Here is a 6,303-nt window from a genome sequence, read left to right on the forward strand (position 1 = left end):
ATTATACAAAAAAAAAAAAAAGAAAGAAAGAAAAGGTGAAAAACAAAACGTGGCAAGTGTTGGGAGGATGTGGAGAAACTGGGGCTGCCGGTGGGCATGTGAGATGGTGCGGCCACCGTGGAACATGGCACAGTAGGTCCCCAAAAGCTAATCGTAGAATTACTCCGGGGCACAGACCCAGAAGAACTGCAGGCAGGGTTTTGGCAGATATTTGTACGTCTGCGTTCCCAGCAGCAGCATCCCAAGAGTCGGGAGGTAGGAGCATCCCACATGTCCATCGACATGAACGGATAACCGACATGTGGTCTTTTCCAGACAATGGAATATTATTCAGCCTTGAAAAAGGAAGGATCCCCTGACACACACTGTAGCATGGACGGACCTCGAAAACATCATGCTAAGTGAAGTAAGCCAGTCACCAAAGGGCGCCACTGTACGGTTTCTCTTACGCGAGGTCAAAATCATTCTCAGAGACAGAAAGTAGAACGGAGTTCGCCAGGGCCCAGGGGAGGGGGGTGCAGAGTGTTCGGTGGGGACAGAGTGGCAGTCTGGGAAGACGAGAATGTCCTGGAGATGGTGGTGGTGACGGCTGCACAACAATGTGAATGTACTTGATGCCACTGCACCGTGCCCTTAAACATGGCTAATCCGGTAAATTTTATCTTACATATATTTTACCTCAATTTTTCAAAAGTCAAGAACAACCTTAACAAGAAAAAAATGACGGATTCAACAAATACAGTAAGATTAATAATTACAGAATCTGGGTGACGTCCTAGGGGGCTTCGTTATGCTATCTGCCGACATTTTTTGTTTGTTTTTAAACTATTTTCACAATGAAAATTAAAGATAAAAAATGGAGAAATCGAGTTATCAATCCTGCTTCCCTACTAATAGAATTTTTACAGACGGCTCTGGCCACAGCCGTCTGGGCTCCTATAACAGAATACCACAGTCTGGGTGGCTTGCAGACAACGGAAATTTATTCCTACAGTTTTGGAGGCTGGAAGTCCAAGATCGAGGTGCCGGCATGGTCAGGGTCTGGTGAGAACCCTCTTTCTGGGTCACAGCGACACCTCCTTGGAGTGCTCCCGTGGTGGCGGAGGGGGCTGGGGAGCCCCTCGGGGTGTCTTTTATAAGGGCGTTGCAAGGACTGCACCCTCACGAGCTGCTCTGCACCTTCACGACCTGCTCGCCTCCCGAAGGCCCCGCCTCTCGTCACCACCTTCTTTGAGGGTGAGGATTTCGACATAGGAATTTGTGGGAAACACAAACATTCAGACCACAGCACCACGTGACTGGCTTTGACCAATGGGACGTCAGTGATGAGCCGCGAGTAGAGACTCGACATGCGCTTCCGGGACAGACTTGCTCCTTGCGCTGCTGGAACGGCCCTGGGAAGAACACACCTCGGGCACCTGCGGGTTCGGGAGGATAAGACACGTGTGGTGCAGGCCCAGCTAATCCCAGCCTGGTTCTGCTGGACCCCAGCAAGCCCAGAGATGAGAGCAAAGTAAATGCTTACTGTCAAATGCCACCGAGATTGTGGGTTCTGTTTGTTACGTGACCTATCATGGCAATAGCTGACTGATACAGGGACAAATGTCTACCACCTGTGGGAATGCAGGGAGGGGATGAAGGCAGGCTTGGGTTCGCAGCTCTGCCCTTCCTTCCTCCCACCCCCCCCCTACACACAGAGGGCTTCAGGCTCCCCCTCTCCCCCACCCCCACCCATGCTTTGCACGTGACTGCCAACCCTTCCAGGTCCTATGTGCCCAGCTTCGGCCACCTCGAGGGAGACCAGCCTCTGTTCCTCAGCTGCAGAAGACCTTAGATGAGGTGTCCCTCACCGTCACCACGCCAAGGGCAGGGAGGAGCAATTCCTCGAGGCGACGGGGAGGAGGAGGCAGGGGAAGCCAAAGGCGTCCCTGCAACGTGGAGTCTGGCAGGTGGGATTCGAGCCTCAGCTCGGCCTCGACCGCCTCGCTGAGTCAGGTAGTTGTCTCAGTCAGCGGTGCCCTGAAAGCCGGCTGCGCGACAACTCCGCCTCATAGGGCTAAAGTCCCCGGCACAAAGCAGATGCTTGAGAAAAATCAACGGCCATGCTGACAGCAGCTCAAGAACGAGAGCTGAGTGGATGGAGAGGGCTGCGGGCTGGGGAAACAGAGGCACACACCTACCCGCCTGTCCTCCATGCCCCCCGCTTCTCTGGGTGCCTCCCCTTGCTACAGCTAAAGGGAAGCAGAGGAAGAGGCCCCCACAGCAGGCGGCACAGTAAGCGAGCTGGACTGAATGGAGAGACCCACAGAGCCCAGAGCGAGCAGCTTCAGGTCCAGGGTAGTATGAGGGTCCAGGGACCCTGCCCAGAGCCTGCCCCAGGACAGAAGTATGGCATGCTGGGGGAGGTGTACCCGACAGCGGGACACACCCTGTCCCCACTCCTTGGGAGGATGAGGGGTCTCCGCCTGTCTCTTGAGAGAGAAACGGAGCAGAGCTGTGGCCGAGGGGCAGAATCTTGCCAGGAGGTTGGGGCTCAGCCGCCAGCTCTCTTCTCGGGAGACGGGGGAAGGCGCCATGCAAAGCCTGAGCCCTGGTCCTGCAGAAGGAACTCTGGGTGCAAATTAAATATCTAGCTGTCGCCCGAGCCCCCCGGCCAGCAGGCAGGCACACGGCAGCCCAGCCCTCACTTCGTCATCTGCAGCAAAGCACTTACAGTCGATAAACGGGCTAATTAATTCTCTTCAAAGACCTCTCAATTATTCATCCTGGGCTGCAGAGAGAGCAATCAGCACCTCCCTCACCGCCCTGGACGCAGAAGGAAGCGGGGCTGGGCCTGGGCCTGGGCTGCAGAACTGAGCCCCTGGGCCCCACACAGCCTTGGGTCCCCAGGGCTCCTCCAGGACAGAGGCCAGGCAGCCCTTGTCCCTGGGGCCCAGGAGAACCCCCTCTCTTCCTCAAACTTTCAAGCAGCCCAGGTCGTTATCCCCACTTCTCAGGGGAATGAGTGAGACCCCAGTGGTCAGTGACTTCCGTCCAACAGCCCATGAGAGCTGACTTCTGGACTCGAGCCAGGCTCTGTATATGCAGCCTCCCTTGGGGGTGGGGTGCTGGGCAGTGAAGCCACTGGACCTGAGCTAAACCTTCTTCCTCTAGGAAAGAAGTTGAGCTGGGAGGAGAGATAGGAGGAATAGGCTGGGTACATCTGACACCCCACCAACTGCAGCAGGGTCCCCCGTGGAGAGCTGGAGCTCAGTGAGAACCCTCAGGTTACACCAGGGGCGGCCCTCGGCCCCTCCACGGCCCCTCCAAGGTGGGGGCCTTAAGTTGGGAGCTGGTTTCCCTTCAACTTCCTGAACTTGCTGGAGTCTGCTCTCTGGGACCTGTCCCCCGGCCACCTTCGCTCCAGCCCAGGCCGGCACTGTCAGCTCTCCCTCTCCTGACCCCCAAACGGCATCTGCCGGCAAGCAGAGGGTTAACTCCCAGCTGCTCCCAGACACGCGGAGTGGGGGGTGGGGGGCCGGGGGCGTGCCTGTCGGGAAGTATGGATTTCTGCAGTGGTTTTACTGGAAAAGCTGTAGCTGAAGGTGGGAGGGGTCACCATGGCAACTTCTGGCTATGGGAACAGGTTGGCTGGTGGGAACCGATTCTTCCAGGGGCCCGTTGGGCCCGGTTGGCGCTTGGCACGCGGAAGGCCCCGAGGCTGCCTCCTCGGAGTCCTCACCGTCTTGGGGAGGCACAGAGACCCTCCCCAACCTGGAATTACCGCCTTCCCTGCCTCCCTCCAGCAAACGGCTCCCCAGGGCGAGGCCCCGGCCTCCTCGCCTCGCCCCCCAGTGCAGCGCCCCCCATCCCCGAGCTGTTAATCGATGAACCAATTACCAAGCGGCTGCCAGGAGCTTGGGGATCTCCCTCTTGAAAGAGCTTTGCCTCTGGAGAGAGCGTCTGCCGCAGGGCCTGGGGCGAGATTCAGGGAAAGCCGTGAATGAGACTTTCCTCCCTGGCCAGCCCAACTGGAGAGTCCAGGGTTCCGGGGGGCTCTAGAGATCACATGGCCCGGCCCCAACCCGGAGGACTCGGCCAAAGCAGCAAGTCCAAGGAAGGCCTCCCCATCCCCAGCGCAAACGCGGACCGGGGCCTCCGGAATTCCTGAGACGGGGTGGGGGCGGGGATGCAGCCCCTAGGCACAGGAGGCTCCTGGGTACACCTCCAAGCCATGACCACTCGCGCGCGCGCGCGCGCGCGCGCGCGCTGCCCCCAGGGAATTCCAAGCGCCGGCATTGACCCCACCCAGCGCCTCACCAGGTCGCGGCGCCCCCCCACACACACTACCCAGCCCCTCTCATTCCGACCCTCCGCTTCCCCGGGCCCCGCGGCAAATGCGGTGCCAGGCCCGCAAGGGTCTCCTGGGTGCCGCGGGCCGGACCAAGGGATCAGCCGGGGGCGCGCTGGGCACCGCTGGTGGGAGGGCTCAGGGTCTGCCCGGCCCTTCAGGCTCAGGTTCCTGGGGGTCCCACTGGGCGGCGGGATTGGCCTTGGAGGCCCTTGCACATCCCGCAGGCGCGGGGTGGGCGAGCGTGAGGGTGTGTGTGTGCCTGGGAGGCGCTTCCAGGAATCTCCAGCAGCGCTGCCCAAACGGCCAGGAAGAGAGGGCACACAGAGGCCATATGAGCTGGAGGGCCTGGGGCTGGGGGTCCGAGGGAGGGCGGACGCTCGGCCCACTGCGCCCCCCCCCACCCCGCACCCTGCTCCAGGAAAGACCGCCTGCCGAGCCCACGTGCGCACCAGTCCCCCGCTGCTGGAAGTCCTTACACTGGTGATTCCTCTGAGCCTCCATTTCCTCCTCCGTAAAAGGGGCAGGATAAGCCCACCCACGGCTCCAGGGGTGGGTGAGCGCAGACCACTAATGCCCGGGCACGTTAATAGGCGCGGGGTTCCAGGGTCACGCGCGTCTCGCCTCCCCACACCCCCACTGGGAAAGACCTGGGACCCCTCTTAAGCCCTCTTGGATTGCTTCTGAGGGATGTGGCCATTATGTCCACCAGGGACGCAGCGGGGGGACTGCCCTCCGGCGTGGCGCCCCCGGCTGGCGGGATCCACGGAGGCCGGAGCCCAACGCGGTTAAGTAAACCTGCCCCAGGTGCAGTCTCCCGCAGGCCTCCCACACCGCCGTGGTTCCTCAACGCCTGTCAGGGCCCGAAAGAGTTAAACCAGCCATGGATCAGGGTCCTTCCCTCCCTCACCCGCGAGTCGATTTCAGGGGGCGCCTAAATCAGCTTGCCCGGCTCCTTACTGCTCCCCTCCAGCCCCTCCCCGCCCCCGCGCCGCCCGGGGCATCCATCTCGCTCTCTCGGATCTGCCGAATCCCGATAAAACATTTGGGGGAGATAAGTGCTGCATATAAATAATTAAGACCACATGCATATTCGCCAACAAAAAAAAAAGTTTAAAACCCCCATTCCGGGAACAGCCGCCTGCGTGGGGCCCGGGCGGGGCTGCGGAGGCCCGCCCCCACCGCACTCGCTCCTCCCCCAACAAGCCCCGCCCCCAGCTCCAGGGGGACGGTCCCCTGTTGAGCCCAGAGTGGGCGGGGAGAGGGTGGCAGAAAGGCTCTGATCCCAGGGGTGGAGTGGGGAAGACTAGCCCCACCATGGGGGTGACCCTCATGCACCCCCAGAGGCCCAGGCCCTAGGAAGGGCCCCCCAACTCCAATACCAGGCTGGGTCTTGGAACCCAGTTGGTGCCCAATAAACACTTACTGAATAGATGAACGAAGGAACCAACGGCCCATCTCAGGTCCCAGGGGAATGTCGGCGCTGAGCTCTGGCAGAAGACAGGCAGCCCTCGTCCCCCCCAACACCTGCGGGCAGACACCTTTTCCAGGTGCCACTTGAGGGCCGCAGGTGAGAACGTTCAGAGAGAGCCAGGCCACAGGCCTGGCAGAGTAGAGCAGCCTTCCTCGCCCCACTCTGCAGGAGAGTCAGCGTAGGACTCCCTGGCACTGAACAGCCTCGCCGGCCAGGCTCCTGCTCAGGGGCCTGCCAGGGCTCCCTATCGTCAACGGCATGGAATCCCATCCGTGGGGCTGGCTTTCAAGGTCCTCTGTCCCACCAGGCCACGTGCCTGGTCAGCCAGGGCTCTTGCACACGCCATGCTCCATGCCCTTGCTGGAACTGTCCCCGGAGGCCTGTCCCCACTCCCTGCCTACTGACATAGATCCTGTTCCTCTCTGGGTTCGTTTCTCACCTTGGGGAGGGGGCTGGTCACACCCCTCTACTCTGTCATCTCCCCCGCATCTCCTTGGGT

General features: G+C 60.5%; 1 long non-coding RNA gene across 1 annotated transcript; it reads right to left on the reverse strand.

The window, feature by feature from the left end:
• Positions 1-652: 652 nt before the first annotated feature.
• On the reverse strand, positions 653-4,283 carry LOC107195704. Its single transcript, XR_001516924.2, has 2 exons — positions 3,880-4,283; positions 653-1,418 (listed from the first exon to the last, which is right to left on the reverse strand). It is a non-coding gene; the product is annotated as an uncharacterized LOC107195704 (long non-coding RNA).
• Between the last annotated feature and the right edge of the window lie 2,020 nt (positions 4,284-6,303).

This window comes from Pteropus alecto, unplaced genomic scaffold (assembly GCF_000325575.1).
Source record: "Pteropus alecto unplaced genomic scaffold, ASM32557v1 scaffold134, whole genome shotgun sequence".
Classification (NCBI taxonomy): Eukaryota; Metazoa; Chordata; class Mammalia; order Chiroptera; family Pteropodidae; genus Pteropus; species Pteropus alecto.